Raw genomic sequence first — 19763 nt, 5'->3', positions numbered from 1 at the left:
TTTTATTCTCGTGCCTCTATAATAAAAGCTTACTTAAATGGTGTCTTTATAACCAATATTTATGCAAAAACAAGCTCAGGAGTAAAAAGTTTAAACATAAACCCGGTATAATGGCACTAGGTTAACATAAAACAAACAAACACAAACACACAAACAAGAAACATGAAAGAACAGCACAAAATTCCACAAACAGCACAGTGCATACATACTAGTTATAAAAAAAACTAGGAAAGTTTATCAAGGATTGTTAGGTACCGCCTTGGAACGGTCAGTAAAACCAAGTTCAAGGACAACCTCGTGTCTTGTTGCATTGTAAATCAACGACTTTTAAGAGATACATCCCATATTATTAGTGTCCTCTGTCTCTGACAACGCATTATCAAACTCCAGAAGGTCTGGCCTTTGATTCAATAATATGATTTATTTGGATTTACCAGGAGGAAGAATGGATGTTTCCCCTTCGTTCATCATAATGATTTTCTCTCCTTTCGTTGAAAGAATCATAGCATGCATGATGCGGAAAGTTGGCAAGTGGTATAAGTATCGGCCTTTCATTTTATACGTCATGGGTTCTTGCTCTTATAAAGAACACCAGCATGTATTTCTACTCGTGCAGCAACGGATACGTTGGTGATTCTTATATCATCTTCCAACAACTGTCTTCACAATCAACCTAAACGACGGTAGTAGTTATATAATGTCGAGATTATTTTTTTTTCATTACGTTCTTGTTAAGCCGAAATGAGGGCACCATAAAAATGCAAAATGTATAAATACAAACAAAAAGCAATCAATGGACCATTTTCACCTCCTTTCCAAATATGATTAACTCAGATAGTTGATAATGGTTATTAATGGTTATGTCAGTGTTATGATAAGTTCGCATCCATCGGAAAATACAATTAGTGTTGTACATTCATGAGCTTAATAACTCAATAATTAATGATGATGTTAATTGATATAACTTTCACTGTGCGGAGGAAATACTTCTTATTTTTTGTGTATAAGTTGTCAAAATATCTGATTTTTTTTGTTGGATGAAGGGTCTTGGTTTAATGCATTGAATTTCTTATCTCAATTAGTTTTATTACTTTCCAGACATTTCAGGGTAGTAAATCATGACGAACGGATTGTATTGATATGTATAGTTTATGTCAGGTGTCTGGAGCATGCTACGAAGAGGCTTTTCATTGTCTTATTAAACATAGCTCTATCAATGCTGTTGTGTTTTTGGACAGAAACATATGCTTGACCTTTAAGGAGTCATAGTTATTTGGAGAGGCAGGATAATTCACGTTGAGAACCATATATCAAAATACAGAATTTCTGCGTAAGTTTCCAAAGCCAGGAGGGGCAAGAGTGAAAAATAGGACTCCGAGAATACACTTTAAGGGAGTTAAGCTTAAAACAATGACTTAATATTGGGCTATGAAACATCATTTAAATCAGATAAGATGTAAACAGTTAAAAAACGTCATATGAACAAGTCTACGGTACAGTGTACAGTGGTGAATTGAGTGAGTACATACTACCTTAATAAATTGAATTTCGCATCAGCATCACTATATTAATCAAACCATATAAAAGTGACACAAATTATATATTATAAAAATATAACATGCAAAAAGTGTGTATTTTAACGTATTTTCCGCGCGAATGAAATGTGAATGGTACAAACGCACGAAGGAGAAGGAGAAATAACATGAGTTACCCTATGTAAGGAAAATATTTCCCTAACGGAACACCGTATTTGCATCTCAAAAAGAAAACCAGCACATATTTCTACACAGAATCAGACTCGAGTGAATATATATATATATATATGTTGCATTTGAAATATATTCAGTTTTGTGACAAAGACAATATGTATGACTACTATACGTATTCTCAATATTCTTAATCAGGAGGGTAGCCAGGCTTAAGTGAATGTTACGCACGAACGGGGGCGGGTGTGGGAGGGGGAATTTCCCTGTAACCGGTTGGGGGTTCGGGGGGCCTCCCCAGGGAAAAATGTAAAATGGAACTACCATGTTGACCTCTGAGGTGTATTTGGAGGGATTTATAGGTTCGCCCACTTTACAGTTATCAAGAGATTGATTTAGGCTCAGTAAGCTATCTAGCACGCAGAAGCAATGCTTACTTTAGCTGATCTTCCTTTTGTTCTGATATCATTTTTAGCTAAGCCCTAGACTTTGATGCCATTTTGGGCCATATTCATTTTTTTCATTTTTCAAATTGTTGTTACGCACATGCGTAAACGCGTAACACTGGCTACGCCCCTGTTAATGAAGTTTTATATAAGCACATGTTCAGATAATATAAAAAAAACACATACTTTAAAACAAAATTCATATCTTCATCCGCAAGATTGCCATGCACAGTGTGTGTAAACCACGTGATATATTGCGTCATATTTACACCTCAACTTCCATTCCTTAAATGAACTGCCTTTCGGCAAATTCGTTCATCAATCGATGAACGCAACATCTTCGGATATGTTCGGATCGCAATTCATCGCATAACAATATACATGCAAACTATTGATCTTGTTATTGTTTGTATTGTGTCAGCAGGTCCCGTAAAATATAAATCAACATTATAGAAAGTGTTAATTTATTATATTTTAAATGTTTTGTTGCCATAAGTGTTTCAATTTTACGTTTGAAAGTGATTTTAAGTGGTTGATCTTTTCCCGCGTTATTGTGACGTCATTTGAAAAAATGTTTCCGGTTACAGACGGGTTGTTCTATATACAGAATGGGTAAGAAAGGATAACTAAAAAAAAATCTTAAATGAAAGTAAGATTTTTTTTTCATTCTTGAATGAAATAATGAACTATTGGTGTAAATATAAGGAATGAATTGCGGGGTTGATGTCATTATCGGGGATATGAACGCAATTGGGCTGGTCAAAGTACGCGTGGAGTCGTTCAGACTCCACACACTTAGACCAGCCCAATTGCGTTCATACCCCGATAATTGCATCAACCCCGCAATTCATTTCTTAAATAAATACTACGTCGGATCTCTCTCTCTCTCTCTCTCTCTCTCTCTCACCCTCTCAATATTTGTGCCATTATATTGTTCCTGTTTAAACTATTTAAACTATGCCACGATTTCCGAAGAATACACTCTATTACTGTACTTTACTTTATATGTTTATCTTAAATGCTAATTGTTCAAGTTCATCTGACTACATGTGGTAATTCAGTCAGTTCAGTAATTTAATGATATTAAGTTAGTATGGTCCCTTTGTCTTGATTTTAACCTGCAAACACAGAATAATTATACGCCACGGGCGTAGCTAGCACTTTATTAATTTAGATTCATAATTGTGGTCGGGGTTTTCGGGGCAAGCCCCCCCCCCCCCCCTCGGAAAAATGGTGCAATCTGGTGCATTCTGGGCGAACCGAGCCGCTTTATTTAGTACTGGAAACGGACAGTTATAAGATGTAGTCAAGTATGCATACTGCAACTTTTGCTGATTTCTGCATTGTTTTGTTAGAATGGTGTGTATTCCGCCGTGTACTCGCGTATAGGCAGCTACGCGCCTGTACGCAATTGAACAAAAGGCACTTCGCAAACTCATTCTGATTTAATTAGATATTCCCGTATCGCTCGGGGCCATCTTGTGACATTATTCATGGAGCTATTCTTTCCTTATCCAGTAGTGTCTCCCTTTCCTAACACGTCTGTCCATTGCCACAATTTGCTCGGTTGTGACGTCACCACCGGGCCCGCGTTTTCTGTCTACGTCATAATCATATGTTTATTTTTCTTCTTTCGCCATTTTGCTGGCTGCTACTATGACTTTTTGAGCATTCCTGAAAGTAAATGAAAAAGGTTAAAAAAAATAAGATTTCAATAGAGAATAGATAGCCAATCGTTGACATAAATGATGAACCGACATGTATGTCTTCAATTCGTTCATTACTTTGCACAGTTGACAAGCTGGGCCCGTATCCACAAATGTTGGAATGCGAGTTTGAGAATCAGTCTCAGAAAAGCTAAGTTTTAATTTTATTGAAAAACATGATATTATAGGAGCGAAGTAGCGATGTTAAATGAGTGTGAACTTTGCATAGTACCAGTCGTGATAGGTATGGTCAAAAGACCAAAGTTACTCCTACCTAGCAGCCACAGCGCAGACGAGTGATGCATGCCCCTATCTGCGCTCTTCACGGTGGAGTCAAGCAGCGGAAGTGAATAGGGGACCATAGCGCCATGCTGCCCGTGGTATTTCACGTCTTTGACCAATTGGCACGCCTTCAATCCCTCCCTCTCTAGCAGCCACAGCGCAGACGGCTAATCAATGCCTCTAGCTGCACTCTTCACGACGGAGTCTAGTAGCGGAAGAGCATGAGGGACCATGGCGCCATACAGCCCGTTCTCCGCCATGATGCTTCTCTTTTCCAAAGTCTTACGTGCCTTTCACCTCTTGGCACGCCGGTTCTGGAACCTTTCTTGAATACGCACGGCGCAGTATGAATCATACCGCTGGCACCAAAGTCAACCGTTGGAAGCACGATGTATCTCAACTCAATATTGCATTATAGAAAATAAACTTTCCAGTTTGTTATGACCCAAACAATGAACATAATTAAACATATTTTGTAGTGGACCTCTGGCTCATAACACAGTTGGCTTTAAATGAGCAGATTTTTAAAGTTCCATAAACTTCTTTGGTCTTCACAGCGTACAATTAAAAATAGCACAGGCCGGAGCATTTTTATCAAGCAGAGACTTGTTGTTATTCATGTAGATCATAATTGGCTTTGATCCGAGGTGTCATTACTAAAAATGGACAAAATGAGCCGTTACAACGTTGTTAACTTTAACAAAGTTCTGAACAATCGGGCCAATGATGAACAGACAATGGTGAACAGACAATGGTGAACAGACAATGATGAATAGACAATGGTGAACAGACAATGATAACAGACAATGGTGAACAGAGAATGATGAACAGACAATGGTGAACAGACAATGATAAACAGACAATGGTGAACAGACAATGATGAACAGACAATGGTGAACAGACAATGATGAACGGACAGTGATGAACAGACAATGATAAACGGACAGTGATGAACAGACAATGATAAACAGACAATGGTGAACAGACAATGGTGAACAGACAATGGTGAACAGACAATGATAAACAGACAATGATAAACAGACAATGGTGAACAGACAATGATGAACAGACAATGATAAACAGACAATGGTGAACAGACAATGATGAACGGACAGTGATGAACAGACAATGATAAACAGACAATGGTGAACAGACAATGATGAACGGACAGTGATGAACGGACAATGATAAACAGACAATGGTGAACAGACAATGATGAACGGACAGTGATGAACGGACAATGATAAACGGACAATGGTGAACAGACAATGGTGAACAGACAATGATGAACGGACAATGGTGAACAGACAATGATAAACGGACAATGATAAACAGACAATGGTGAACAGACAATGATAAACGGACAATGATAAACAGACAATTGTGAACAGACAATGATAAACAGACAATGATAAACAGACAATGGTGAACAGACAATGATAAACGGACAATGATAAACAGACAATGGTGAATAGACAATGATAAACGGACAATGATAAACAGACAATGGTGAACAGACAATGATGAACGGACAGTGATGAACAGACAATGATAAACAGACAATGGTGAACAGACAATGATGAACGGACAGTGATGAACGGACAATGATAAACAGACAATGGTGAACAGACAATGATGAACGGACAGTGATGAACGGACAATGATAAACGGACAATGGTGAACAGACAATGGTGAACAGACAATGATGAACGGACAATGGTGAACAGACAATGATAAACGGACAATGATAAACAGACAATGGTGAACAGACAATGATAAACGGACAATGATAAACAGACAATTGTGAACAGACAATGATAAACGGACAATGATAAACAGACAATGGTGAACAGACAATGATAAACGGACAATGATAAACAGACAATGGTGAATAGACAATGATAAACGGACAATGATAAACAGACAATGGTGAACAGACAATGGTGAACAAACAATGATGAACGGACAATGTTGAACAGACAATGATGAACAGACAATGATGGACGGACAGTGATGAACGTGAACGGACAGTGATGAACGATGATAAACAGACAATGATGAACAGACAATGATGAACAGACATTGATGGACGGACAATGATGAACGGACAGTGATGAACGGAGAGTGATGAACAGACAGTGATGAACGGACAATGATAAACAGACAATGATGAACGGACAATGATGAACAGACAATGATGGACGGACAATGATAAACAGACAATGATGAACGGACAATGATGAACATACAATGATGGACGGACAATGATAAACAGACAATGATGAACGGACAATGATGAACAGACAATGATGAACGAACAATGATGAACAGACAATGATGGACGGACAATGATAAGCAGATAATGATGAACGGACAGTGATGAACGGACAGTGATGAACGGACAATGATAAACAGACATCGATGGACGGACAATGATAAACAGACAATATATACACCTCAACTTCCATTCCTAAAATGAACTCCCTTTCGGCAATTGCGTTTATCAATCGATGAACGCAACATCTTCGGATATGTTCGGATCGCAATTCATTGCATAACAATATACATGAAAAATATTGATATTGTTAATGTTTGTTTTGTGTCAGCAGGTCCCGTAAAATATAAATAAACAATTTAAAAAAGTATTATTTTTTTTAAAAAATAAATAAATTGTTGCCGTTAGTGTTTGAATTATACGTTTAAAAGTGATTTCAAGTGGCTGATCTTTTCCCGCGTTATTGTGAAGTCGTTTGTCAAAATGTTTCCGGTTACAGTCGGGTCGTTCTATTTACAGAATGCGGTTTGGCGTTTAGCGTTAGCCACATAGCGGTTTGGCGTTAAGCATTAGACACATAGCGGTTTGCAACATCGTGAAACATGGAAACTATAATGAAAAGAACGATATAGCACTTTATAACAACGAATTAAACAATACATAAATGGAATGTATTGTAAGAGATTACTAATAAAGCTTTTAAATGTTAACACATTGCCAATTTCATTTTTGACCCAAATACCGCTCCATACAGTAATGTGTGTCATTATTAACCTCTGTGTTTGTCGTGAGATATTCTCTGTCAAATTGGTCAGTATCGTTACCTGATGCACAGTAAATTTAAAAATAACTTTTCTCAATCTGTTTGATATATCAACACCAATCCATTATTTCTATGTTTAAAAAATCTCAATAACATTTATCTTTGCAAATAAATTCCAATGTATTCTACAACAAAATCCTGATATAAGTCTTAAGTTTCAAATTTATCATTGGACAGAGAATTTCTCATGACAATTATCAATATAATGACTCATTCCCAAGTTTGACTTATAACTGAGCTTTCCCAAATCTCTTCTTTTGTACTTCTTCCCCCTTTCTCTTCTCCTTCCATACCATTTTCTGATGTCTCCAAGTTTACTTCCTCATTATCTTGAAGAGAGGTTTTAGAACCGCTAAGATATCTTTATCAGCCTTCATATCAGTAGTTTCTCCATCTATGTCCCTTACAGTGTCATCATCTCCTTTGTTTTTTTTTCAATAAATCACGTGAGGATCACTAATCCCTCCGGACTTGGGTTTATCTGATATTTCAAATGGCTTATCATCTATGTGGCTGAGCTTATAAGTTTCAAGCCGTTGACGTTTCCGTGATGTCATCTCCTCCTCACTGCTATCGTCCTGCGCTTCAATTTCAGCATTTTCTCTCCATAGCTGTTTTCTGGACTCGTGTGAAGCTATCATCTCGTCAAGGTTCACTGTAATAAAATATCGACATCATGTCTTTTTACGCACATAAATATACACATGTCAACACAAAACACATCCCTACACCATTCACAAACAAAGCAACAGAGACGCTTCTGTTAGTTACCATGTATACGCTTTATCAAATGCGTTAGTTTTAATAATGTGGGCTCTATAAAGGCTTAAAGGCGCACAATACAGGTTGAAATAATAAAAATAAAAATATTATCATGTTTATCTCATTTGATTTAATGATCAAAACCAAAAAAAAAAATAGCATTTAGGAAGAGATAAAGATATAGTGATATTTTTGCATTTTTTTAAAATCCGAAAATTGTGGCCACGTAGCTATTATTTCCACAAACCCAATTTTTAAGGTTAGTAGTTTTTATCTGTTGAAAAATTATATGCTTTTTTATCATTTGAGTCAAATGAGTTAGACATGAAAATACTTAAAATAAATAATTTTGGCAACAGCCTATATTGTGCGTCTTTAAGTCATTTGGACTCCTGCAATGGTAGGTCATCTGAATATAAATACAAGTCTGCGCAAATGAATATTCTTCAAGTTTGTGATTAATAAACATCAATCGTTTTACAGTTGGTAGTGTGTGATATATGATGATTACAAGGGCAATGACACTATAAAGCTGACTTAATCAAAGTCAATAAAAACTACGTTTGGCACTACTTTTCATCATGGGTGTGGGTTCTACCAAGTGAGAAGTCTTTCCATGAAAAACTGTAGATTTGGAAGTAGTTTAGGTCTTAAAATTATATTAACGTACAGACATGAAGGCTGACAGACTGCCAAAGTGACCTCTATATACTTATTATAGTCCCCAACTACTGATTATTTTCAGTGATGTTCTGATGATCGATTATAATAAAAAAATGATTGGTTGGGTCTGAAATCGGTGAAAATCAATTGTATTTGGTCATAATCGATCATATATTCAACAGGCGAGTTTTTTCTTCTTTCCTCTCATTATTTGCTTTCGGTAAATGTCTGTCAATTTTCTCCTCTGAGTTCATTTATACATTTGAAAGTGTTCAGTTGTTTTTGTTATCAATATGGCCGAAAGCAGCAACTTTAGACAGCTTCAAACATACATTTACCATACACATAGTTAAGGATTACGAATGATTGCACAGGAATATTAAAACTACAATTAAGGTCTTGTCAAGAACCTCCTGTACTATCGATAATCAGTTACTTTTATCGATATTCAAACTAGAACTGAATACCAACACTAATTATTTTGCAGACGGAACACATACTGGTGTATTATACAATTGCAAAAGTACTATAGTACCGGCCAAGATATGATTAACTGTAACTGAAGACAAATTCTTCAGAAGCATAAAGCATGAAGTTCTAAGCCAGGGATGAAATCAGTCGTAAATGTTAATTTTTGAACCAGTTCCCAACACAACTGAACATGTACTAGTGTATTGTACGATTGCAAAATGTACTATTGTACCGCCCAAGATATGATTAACTGTAACTGAAGACAAGATCTTCAGAAGCATAATGCATGAAGGTTAAGCCAGGGATGACATTAGTCGTGAATGTTTATATTTATATACAACACATGTATGAGGATTCCAGCCTGAAGCAGAGATTTCTCAAGGTCATTCAGCATACTCTTCACCATTGTCGCTCTGTGAAAAAATAAGAAGAGATGTAATCAATAAAAGTTTTATCAGTCAGGGGTCATCACCAAGCTGGATAAGTGGCTTTTCTCAGAGTTCTCCCGTTTCCCCCACAACACAAGACTACAATCTCGTGCAACATGACATCGAGTGTGACTAAGCATAATTGAATATTACTTTCTTCAATATTGTAAAATAATAAAGATAAATATAAATAAAGATAAATAAATCAATTGAACGCTGTCATTCATTTAATCATCACTTCACATGCATTAGAACTAGCACACTCGCTCCCTCTATTAGACCAGCGAAATTAGAATATTCTAATAAGGCAAGTCAAACTCCTTGCTTACTTGATGGAATGCTCAGCCCAGAGCTGCTGGAGGGAGGTGAGGTTGTCTTCATTGCATTCTGAAACATGAATGGGGGAAGTCTTCAAAATGGTATGAAAATACTGGACCGATTGTTTAGAAATTTGGTAAAGTAAACAATGTATTAATCTCGTAATTGTTAATTTTCAAGTCTTAACTTCTCTGGAAGATTAATGGATTCACTTGTTCACACTGTAGTATTTGTAACAAATTTTAAGACAGCAGTTTCAGCTTTACTTGTCTTATTAAAATATATGAGCACATCACCATCAATTTTACTTTTACAAGTTAACATCAATAACTTAGTCACATTGTTAACTTTCACAACAATATGAACAAAATGTTTTCAAGAACCAACAACAGGGCTATTGTACTATCTCATTTCTTTAAAGTGACCATTGCAAATGCTTGCTTGAATTGTTCGCATCCTTTTATCGACTGCAACTTAACATAAACAATTCAAAATACGAAGAAAATAATGTACGTGAAGTTAGCGGCCTAGCGGCGTGAAGTTAGCGGCCTAGCGGCCTAGCGGCGTGAAGTTAGCGGCCTAGCGGCGTGAAGTTAGCGGCCTAGCGGCGTGAAGTTAGCGGCCTAGAGGCCTAGCGGCGTGAAGTTGGCGGTCTAGCGGCCTGGCGGCCTAATTATTTTTTCTTTTTTCAAGCAATTGTTAATGCGGTTTTTTTTAAAACAATGATAAATCAAAGTTGTTTATTCATATAGTTACATAGCGGCCTTAAATTGTTATCTATTCAGAATATTCAAATATATATAATATAATATCGGCATCATGTCTTTTTACACACATAAATATACACATGTCAACACAAAACACATCCCTACACCATTCACAAACAAAGCAACAGAGACGCTTCTGTTAGTTACCATGTATACGCTTTATCAAATGCGTTAGTTTAAATAATGTGGGCTCTATAAAGGCTTAAAGGCGCACAATACAGGTTGAAATAATAAAAATAAAAATATTATCATGTTTATCTCATTTGATTTAATGATCAAAACCAAAAAAAATCATTTAGGAAGAGATAAAGATATAGTGATATTTTTGCATTTTTTTAAAATCCGGAAATTGTGGCCACGTAGCTATTATTTCCACAAACCCAATTTTAAAGGTTAGTATTTTTATCTGTTGAAAAATTATATGCTTTTTTATCATTTGAGTCAAATGAGTTAGACATGAAAATGCTTTAATACTTAAAATAAATACTTTTGGCATCAGCCTATATTGTGCGCCATTAAGTCATTTGGACTCCTGCAATGGTAGGTCATCTGAATACAAATACAAGTCTGGGCAAATGAATATTCTTCAAGTTTGTGATTAATAAAAACCAATCTTGTTACAATAGGTAGTATGTGGTATATGATGATTACAAGGGCAATGACACTATAAAGCTGACTTAATCAAAGTCAATAAAAACTTCGTTTGGCACTACTTTTCATCATGGGTGTGGGTTTTACCAAATGAGAAGTCTTTCAATGAAAAACTGTAGATTTGGAAGTAGTTTAGGTCTTAAAATTATATTAACGTACAGACAGAGAAGGTTGACAGACTGCCAAAGTGACCTCTATATACTTATTATAGTCCCCAACTACTGATTATTTTCAGTGATGTTCTGATGATCGATTATAATAAAAAAATGATTGGTTGGGTCTGAAATCGGTGACAATCAATTGTATTTGGTCATAATCGATCATATATTCAACAGGCGAGTTTTTTCTTCTTTCCTCTCATTATTTGCTTTCGGTTAAAGTCTGTCAATTTTCTCCTCTGAGTTCATTTATACATTTGAAAGTGTTCAGTTGTTTTTGTTATCAATATGGTCGAAAGCAGCAACTTTAGACAGCTTCAAACATACATTTACCATACACATATTTAAGGATTACGAATTATTGCACAGGAATATTAAAACTACAATTAAGGTCTTGTCAAGAACCTATTGTACTATCGATAATCAGTCAATTTTATCGATATTCAAACTAGAACTGAATACCAACACTAATTATTTTGCAGACAGAACACATACTGGTGTATTATACAATTGCATAAGTACTATTGTACCGGCCAAGATATGATTAACTGTAACTGAAGACAAGTTCTTCAGAAGCATAAAGCATGAAGTTCTAAGCCAGGGATGAAATCAGTCGTAAACGTTTATTTTTGAACCAGTTCCCAACACAACTGAACATGTACTGGTATATTATACGATTGCAAAATGTACTATTGTACCGCCCAAGATATGATTAACTGTAACTGAAGACAAGTTATTCAGAAGCATAATGCATGAAGGTTAAGCCAGGGATGAAATTAGTCGTGAATGTTTATATTTATATACAACACATGTATGAGGATTCCAGCCTGAAGCAGAGATTTCTCAAGGTCATTCAGCATACTCTTCACCATTGTCGCTCTGTGAAAAAAATAAGAAGAGATGTAATCAATAAAAGTTTTATCAGTCAGGGGTCATCACCAAGCTGGATAAGTGGCTTTTCTCAGAGTTCTCCCGTTTCCCCCACAACACAAGACTACAATCTCGTGCAACATGACATCGAGTGTGACTAAGCATAATTGAATATTACTTTCTTCAATATTGTAAAATAATAAAGATAAATATAAATAAAGATAAATAAATCAATTGAACGCTGTCATTCATTTAAACATCACTTCACATGCATTAGAACTAGCACACTCGCTCCCTCTATTAGACCAGCGAAATTAAAATATTCTAATAAGGCAAGTCAAACTCCTTGCTTACTTGATGGAATGCTCAGCCCAGAGCTGCTGGAGGGAGGTGAGGTTGTCTTCATTGCATTCTGAAACATGAATGGGGGAAGTCTTCAAAATGGTATGAAAATACTGGACCGATTGTTTAGAAATTTGGTAAAGTAAACAATGTATTAATCTCGTAATTGTTAATTTTCAAGTCTTAACTTCTCTGGAAGATTAATGGATTCACTTGTTCACACTGTAGTATTTGTAACAAATTTTAAGACAGCAGTTTCAGCTTTACTTGTCTTATTAAAATATATGAGCACATCACCATCAATTTTACTTTTACAAGTTAACATCAATAACTTAGTCACATTGTTAACTTTCACAACAATATGAACAAAATGTTTTCAAGAACCAACAAAAGGGCTATTGTACTATCTCATTTCTTTGAAGTGACCATTGCAAATGCTTGCTTGAATTGTTCGCATCCTTTTATCGACTGCAACTTAACATAAACAATTCAAAATACGAAGAAAATAATGTACGTGAAGTTAGCGGCCTAGCGGCGTGAAGTTAGCGGCCTAGCGGCCTAGCGGCGTGAAGTTAGCGGCCTAGCGGCGTGAAGTTAGCGGCCTAGCGGCCTAGCGGCGTGAAGTTGGCGGTCTAGCGGCCTGGCGGCCTAATTATTTTTTTCTATTTTCAAGCAATTGTTAATGCGTTTTTTTTAAAAAACAATTATAAATCAAAGTTTTTTATTCATATAGTTACATAGCGGCCTTAAATTGTTATCTATTCCGAATATTTTTCTTTACCTTTTATTCTAAAACAATTTTAAATTAACTGTTTTATGTACAAATTATCACTCTGAAGCGTTTTCAACTTTTTTTCAAAAAAGTCGATCAAGCACTTCAGCGACCTAGCGGCCTGACGGCGTGAAATTAGCGGCCTTGCGGCCTAGCGGCCTAAAATGGTTTCCTATTTCAAAGCATGTATACATGCATGTTCTTCTAAAACAATGACATTTTAACTGTTTGAATGCACAAATAACACTTTGAAGCGATTATCAACATTTTTTTTTCAAAGACGTCGATAAAGCAGTCAGCTAATTCAAAGCATTAAAGATGCCTGTTCTTCTAAAACAATGATGTATTTACTGTTTTTATGCACAAATTATCACTCTGAAGCGTTTTAAAATTCTTTTCCAAAAATGTCGATCGAGCACTTCAGCGGCCTAGCGGCGTGAAGTTAGCGGCTTGGCGGCCTAGCGGCCTAGCGGCCTAAAATGGTTTCCTATTTCAAAGCATGTATACATGCATTTTCTTCTAAAACAATGACATATAAACTGTTTGAATGCACAAATTAACACTTTGAAGCTTTTAGCGATAATCAACATATTTTTTTTCCAAAAAAGTCGATTGAGCAGTCAGCTATGTCAAAGCATTAAACATGCCTGATCTTCTAAAACAATGATATACTTACTGTTTTTATGCACAAATTATCACTCTGAAGCGTTTTTATTTTTTTTTTCCAAAAAAGTCGATCGAGCACTTCAGTGGCCTAGCGGCCTAGCCGCTATAGCGGCCTAGCGGCCTAGCGGCCTAGCGGCGTGAAGTTAGCGACCTTGCGGCCTAGCGGCCTAAAATGGTTTCCTATTTCAAAGCATGTATACATGCATTCTCTTCTAAAACAATAACATATTAACTGTTTGAATGCACAAATGAACACTGAAGCTATTAGCGATAATCAACAGTTTTTTTTCAAAAGCGTCGATAAAGCAGTCAGCTATTTCAAAGCATTCAAGCCAGAGTTATGGGCCTTGTTAAAGTGTAACTCACAAGCGTTTTGACTATGGCAACATGTGTACCAAGTTTCCTTTGAATGATATCTTGAACAGTATTTTTGGTTATGGCCAAGTAAACAATAATCTCTGGGAATGCCAACAACGACACCAATACTATGACAATACATTAACCTTTTTTCATAAAAAAGATGGCATGCAAAAAATGTCAAAATGAGAATCCAGTATCCTGCAAAACATTTAATAACCCATGCCCGTAACTAATAATGTGAAATAAGATATGTGTTATATGAACTAACCAGCTTCGTAAATCCACTCAAATTCTCCAAAGTCAGCGTCATACAAGCACAAAGGCGCGTCAGATGACATGTTATATTGCGGCTTACGCGGATTTTTCTCAATGTTCAGAAGTTCATCAACCACCTTGAAAATTAGTACATGGATTGCTATTTTAAAAGTCTTTTTACATTTAATCATCATTAATCCGAACACAGTTTATACAAAATTATCGATATTTCCAATTTCTGGTCCCGATTTAAATTCTTCTTTGTTTAATCGAAATTTTCCTCAACAATCCGAAATCGCTCTTTCAAAATTAGTGTCCCGATTGCAACAAGTATAAAACATTTTGTGGGAATTCCATTATTTAAAGCAAAAACTGTTTAATACACCTTAACTTTGCGATGGTAAATGCTAAATATATGGCAAATCTGTTGCATCTATTGATTTGTAATTTAATGCAATTATTCCTTGTTCCCTTCATTCAAATAAGAATATAAACTATGAACACTAAAGTAGAATTACTCGTATTGAATTGCAATTATTAAAATTATTTGTATTGACCTTACTTTGTCTGCTTGCATCAATTAGCAAATTTTAAGATGTTTTCTATAAACTAAACACAATGTAAGGGAGATAACTAGACAAAAACCAAATGCATACTTCAACCGATTCTTTCCCTTTGCCCAAGAATAACAGCACAGAGAAGATGCTGCGGATCTGATGCCACAGGAACGCCCTCCCGACGATCGTGAGTTCAATTGATTGCAATTGATGGGAAATATATTACTGATAACAAGATTGTAATTGTGTATTAGAAAGATTAAAACGCAAAATTTTAAATGACTGGTGAGTCCTAAAAGATTTATAGTGAGCAGCTATCGGTTCATTAGGTAGAAATACAGTGTTTTCTGCACCTTTCTTACAAATAAAACACAGTATCCTTCATAAGAAAAATTGTGTTGTATATATTTTTCCTTTTTGGGTAAATTAAAACAATTGAATAGGTATAGTACATCTTATTTGGGAGTAGAAGTTCATCTTTTTAGTTTCCTTAGGAGTTTGCTTCCCGAGAATTTTAAGCGCTGTTGCCTTTAACAAAAACTGTCACACTAAGTGACAAATAGCCTAAGGTGCCTCCAGGTTCAATGAATTATGCAATTACTAATACACATACATTGAGGAAGAGCTATCATAAACTATAGACATATGCCTGCCCCCATGATGATTGACATCAAGTGTGTGGGGTAGGAACTATGTAGGAGGTATAAAGAACATGTGTCTTTCGCATGACACATACAATTTGTATGTAAAATGAATGAAGCAATACAGAAAAAGAGAAAATATGGACATTGGATTCTGCTTTATATTTAGCTAAAACTTAAGAGGTAATTTTGCAACAACTTTGACACAAGTTATTATAACACAAAATTAATCACTCTTGTTGGCACATGGTTTTGCGAGTATGTGGTCTTGTTGAGGGGTAAAACAGAGTACTTGGAGAAAACCCACTTGGTTGGTAACCATGGTAACCATAAATTAAACTCACATGCTGTTAAACCAACCCAGATTGCCTAGGTGAGAAGGGAGTGTACTAACCAATGGATAACCGTACATGCTGTTAAACCAACCCAGATTGCCTAGGTCAGAAGGGAGTGTACTAACCAATGGCTAACCGGACATGCTGTTAAACCAACCCAGATTGCCAAGGTCAGAAGGGAGTGTACTAACCAATGGCTAACCGGACAAGCTGTTAAACCAACCCAGATTGCCTAGGTCAGAAGGGAGTGTACTAACCAATGGCTAACCGGACATGCTGTTAAACCAACCCAGATTGCCTAGGTCAGAAGGGAGTGTACTAACCAATGGCTAACCGGACATGCTGTTAAACCAACCCAGATTGCCTAGGTGAGAAGGGAGTGTACTGACCAATGGCTAACCGGGCATGCTGTTAAACCAACCCAGATTGCCAAGGTCAGAAGGGAGTGTACTAACTAATGGCTAACCGTACATGCTGTTAAACGAACCCAGATTGCCAAGGTCAGAAGGGAGTGTACTAACCAATGGCTAACCGGACATGCTTTATCTTTGAGGTAGGGATGTGGGTCTTACACTCAACACATCGTCTTTATGTTCCGAACACATGTGCAAAGTCATTTTAAAATTAACAAAAATACAGTCAGGACACAACAAACTATACGGTACATGCATATATACTATATATAATATCCTGGGCTGATCTTCATAAATCATATTAAGTCAACTCCTTACTTCTCATATGGTTCATTACTTACCAGTATATTAAGGACTCCTTTGGGGAAGAAATACTTGTATGTTGCAATTATATGGTCTTGCTATTGAGTTTTTAAAGCACTACCGTTGAGTTTCCACCTACGGAGCATGGATTTCATTCAACTGATAACTTAAAGCCATAAGTGTTATTGATCAGGGTAAAATGATGATCAAGTATCGTGGATAAACAATTGCAAAATCTCTGAATCTATCATCAAATGTGGCGTAATCTCTGAATCTATCATCAAATGTGGCGTTTTCTCTTAAACAAGGCAAAATATTGTACAACAACTGTATTAATAATTTGGTATTAAGCTAAAATATTACTGGTCTTGAAAGTATACTTATTTTCAAACAAAACACAACAGAAAGATTTTGCGTTTGCATGTTTTAACCAAAAGTAATCATCAAACAGCAGCTTGTTATTGTTTTGTACCATAAAGTTTAATCCTCTTTATGAGTTTCAATTTCAGTTGCATATGGAAAATTGATCGAAAGGGTTTGAACGATTATTTCCCATGATCAATTCTGATTTTGTATCAATTTCAACTCCACCCCCCTTACCTCGCACTAAAGTCTGGGTCTATTGGCGCCCAGGCGAGCACCCTGATGTCCCGTGGTAGGTTCCTGTTCAGCACGTGGCAGTACCGTATCTCCGTGGTCTTGTCGCCTGTTATAGTTCAATTAATAGGGTTCTACTAAAAGTAAAAGATTACAAATCCACTGATTAATTTGATAATAATTAAGTTTTTTATGGCCCGATACAATGTGTTTTTAACAACCTGTAATATTTATTAAAAGTGATGTGCATTACTTACTGCAAAAAGTGTCTTTTTTAAGTTGAATTTATCAAACATATATACATTTTTATTTCATTGGTTTTGGCTTTATTTCTCCATTGATGTAATAAAAGCTATTCTGAATTTCCTTGTTTATGTTTGAGGTAAATGTGTTGAGGTTTTGGCATAGCAAGAGTGTCATCATTATCATTGTTGTGTGCAAATCAACCATTCAAACAATGTAATAATAGAAACCATAATGTCAATCCAAGTACTCAAAGAGGCACAAGGCCATTGCAAAAGATACATTGTGAACTAACGACTAATAGCAATAACAACACATAGACTGGTAGCAAGAAAAGCCTTGATATTTAATTTTGGGGTAACCGCCTTGTTATGATTAGCCTTACATATCACAAAGTATTTAAACTACTAGTAGTTAATTAGCATGCAGCCTCTGAATTAATTATTAGTTTCAAAATAAAAATACAAGTCAATAATTATATCTAATTAAATATATTTAGACAAAACATGCATGATTAAAATCTATAACTCTGACTTATAGTTATGATTTAGTCCTTTATTGGGAACTTACGGTTAAGATTGGTACATTCAGTTCAAGTTTTTATATTGAAGATTTAATTTTGTATTATCAACCAAATGGCCATGAATGTGGGTTAAACATCATAAAGGTTGTGAACTCTCCCAAATTACCCAATCCACTTGAGAAGGGCTTGGCACAGAAATGAAATTTAAAAATGGCAGCAAATTCAAAATTATACTCAAAATTACATTGAATTGCAAACAGATGGCTCAGTTATTGCTTGACTAATATTAAAAACAAAATCAAGGGAAATGTTGATCATTTTACGGAGTCTGACATTAAAATAGTCATAACGTGTGCACAGTGTTCAAAAAGCTTTGACCACTGATAAGTTATTATTCAATAGAGGTCTTTTGTTAAGTATTATTGAAAAAAGGTCTGGTATGCATTGCTGGAAAGCTAAATAACCTGGCTATCACCAAAGCCCGAAATACCTGAATACAGTCAATATAAATCACAGTACTACAACGGGTCCGATTTACCGAGTGATACTTTATAAAAAAAATAACACCAAAACAAAACATGCTGACGTGTTGTCGTTACCCGGAAAATCCGACGTTCACGTACATAACGGTAAAAACGTTGATGCAATTGCAATTTCCTAACAAAAAACTGCGCATAAAATTTGTATTATTAATTTCCCAAACTCGAAATAGTCATTGAGTAAGATATGTATTGCATATTTATTTGTGTTTGAAATAGATGCCAAAAGTCATCAGGCAATATTAACGTTTGATTGGTCCGTACATATTTGTAGGTGAAAAACATTTACGTCTTAACTTACGGGTTAGTAACTGGTAACTCAACACCTGAGCCAGGATTCATATCAAACTTTATCCAGAGCACAAACAAGAGCCATAGTAATTCATCAGAAATTAATGCATCTTAGATGAATTACAATAATTTACCTACAATAGAGAGGTTGCAGGAAACTATACGTACATGTACATGTAGATGTAAAAGGTGTACATGTAGTTGAAAATAAAAGTGATTTAATCTTAAACATGTACTTATAAGCTCACTGGTACTCCATCATCATCATCATCATCATCATCATCATCATCATCATCATCATCATCATCATCATCATCATCATCATCATCATCATCATCTTGTTGAGACACCGAGGGGAACAGTATTAGTTATAAAACTTTCGAATTGTAGTAAGAATTCATCAATTCACATAACCTATTATTTAGTAATGACCGACACCTATCAGGAACAGGTTTTGGCCACTCATTCCATTTTGGTTGCATGTAAACAGAAACGTTAAAACAGTAAAAATCACGCTTGTCGCACCAACAGCCTTTCAACGCATTCGGCGCTTTTATTATCAACGTGTTATAGGAAATGTAATACTATCGTTGTGTATTAGCG

The sequence above is a fragment of the Mya arenaria genome, chromosome 9 (genome assembly GCF_026914265.1).
Source record: "Mya arenaria isolate MELC-2E11 chromosome 9, ASM2691426v1".
Taxonomy (NCBI): Eukaryota; Metazoa; Mollusca; class Bivalvia; order Myida; family Myidae; genus Mya; species Mya arenaria.
Note: the sequence above shows the minus strand (reverse complement) of the source record.